The 2,251-nt window shown below is 40.0% G+C and overlaps 1 non-coding gene across 1 annotated transcript; it reads right to left on the bottom strand.

Annotated features, from left to right (window-relative positions):
• Positions 1–813: 813 nt before the first annotated feature.
• On the bottom strand, positions 814–920 carry LOC122722171. Its single transcript, XR_006349095.1, has one exon. It is a non-coding gene; the product is annotated as a small nucleolar RNA R71 (small nucleolar RNA).
• Positions 921–2,251: the final 1,331 nt, after the last annotated feature.

Genomic DNA, 2,251 nt, shown 5'->3' with positions numbered 1-2,251 from the left:
CAACAAATCTGGTGACTGCCATACAATCTTCTGCATAGATTACTGAGGAACTTGCTGCTACACCTGCTGCTGAACCTACTACACTTGCTGCTATATCTACTGCACAAATCACTGTTGTAACTGCTGCAAAAATCGTTGTTGTACCTGCTGAATAAGTTGCTGAACTAATTGATGAAACTGCTGTACATGCTGCACTTGTTGAATCTGTTGCTGCACAAGCTGCTGCACTCAAAACCAGCTCTTAAAACTACACCAAAATCAGCCCAAAAACTAGAAATTTTTTCTAACAAAATCCCAGAACCAACCCCTAAAACAGTAGCTGAACCAGCTGCTATAAAGATAGTCACAACAACACCTGAAGAGGCAGAAAATGCAGCAGCTACTGCTCTTGAATCAGCTGCTGTCCTTGCTGAATTTGAAGCTAAAAACATTGAGGCAAGAGCTCCAATGGCATAAGAAAGAACTCTTTGTGAACTAGCAATACCATTGGATGATCAAGCACTATGGTGCATCATTTACCCACCTTTGGCATCCCCTTTTGAGCTCAAAACCGGATTAATTCATCTCCTTCCAAAATTCAGAGGTTTGAAAAATGAAGATCCATACAAGCACCTTAAAGAATTTCACATTGTGTGTTCAATAATGAGGCCTCAAGGTATTTCCGAAGAGCATGTTAAATTAAGAGCTTTTCCCTTTTCTCTTGATGATTTTGCCAAAAATTGGTTGTTCTATTTACCACCTGGATCCATCACTTCATGGGCTGAGATGGTGAGAGCCTTCTTGAGCAAATACTTCCCAAACTCAAAAGCTATTGGCATCAGAAGAGAGATCAGTTGCATTAAGCAAAAGGATTATGAAGAGCTATATGAAAATTGGGAAAGATTCAAAAGGTTGTGCACAAGCTGCCCTCAACATGATATTTCTGACAAATCACTCATCGAATACTTCTATGGAGGTTTGCTACCGTCGGAAAGAAAGTTCATAGACCCAGCATGTGGAGGATCAATTGAAGACAAGTCATCTCAAGCCATAAGGGATTTAATTTCCACCATGGCAGCAGCCTCGCAGCAATTTGAAGACCAAGAATAGCCACTAAGAAGGGTGAATGAGGTGAGTACATCCGCTTTAGTATCCCAAATCTTTGATCTCACCAATGTTGTTCGTAGCCTTGTTGTGGGTCAAGCCCAACAAGTCCAACAAATTCAGCAACCCAAGCCATGTAGAATATGTGCAAACATAAACTATCCAACTGACCTATGCCTTTCCCTTCAAGAAGAGGACCAGCAAGTCAATGCAATTGGAGGATTTAATGGGCAAAGAAGGTACAATCCCTATTCTAACACCTACAACTCAGGTTGGAGGGACCATCCAAATTTCAATTATGCAAGGGCCAATCAATATCCGAGCTATCAGCAAAGGAATCGAGCCCAAACAGCACCTCAAAAGTCCAATACACCTCTTGAAGAGATCGTGGAATCCTTAGCAAACTCGGTGCAAAATCTTGAGCAATAAGTGGGCCAAATAGCCTCATCCATGAGTAAGCTTGAATCACAAGGAAAGCTACCTTTCCAAACTGAGATCAATCCAAGGCAAAATACTAGTGCCATCACATTAAGAAGCAGGAAAGAGCTTCAAGACAGCAGAACTGAGCAACGATTTGCCCAAATACAGAAACCAGGTGCTGAGGAGAAACTGCCAGAAAGTTATCCAGGGTGTCGATTTGCCCAAATCGCAGATCCAATCGATGGACATACAATATTGCCCAGCAGTGGTGATTTGCCCAAATCCTTAGAGAAGACAGAAGGGATTTACCCAAATCAACGACCCAGGCAAAATCCAGCTCCAAATAGACCAAGGCAGATCTCTCTTGTCGCTGCCCTCCCCCCCCCCAACTACCTCTCCATCTTCTTCTTTTCTTTTTTTTTTTCTCTTTTTCTTTTGTTCTTTTTTTCTTTAGTTTTGCAATTTTATTATGGACCTTAGAGGCTAAACAATTCTTTTCAATTGAAAGTTAATCCAAATTGAGGTTTTATTCAAGTTGTGAGATTATATATTTAAATTCGCTTTATCTTATTTTTATTTTCTATTAATTTCTATTTTCGAGGAACACCACCTCCATTGTTGTCCTCTTAGGAATTCAAGGGGCTCATTGAATTTCTTGGTAAGACAACATAGTGCTAATTAACTCTATTAAATTCATAATTATTTAATTAGGTTAATAACAAGTAGCAATTAGCATATTCGTTTATGT

This window comes from Manihot esculenta, chromosome 16, assembly GCF_001659605.2.
Source record: "Manihot esculenta cultivar AM560-2 chromosome 16, M.esculenta_v8, whole genome shotgun sequence".
NCBI classification, from domain to species: Eukaryota; Viridiplantae; Streptophyta; class Magnoliopsida; order Malpighiales; family Euphorbiaceae; genus Manihot; species Manihot esculenta.
The sequence above is the reverse complement of the archived record's forward strand: the minus strand, read 5'-3'. Positions and strand labels throughout refer to the sequence as shown.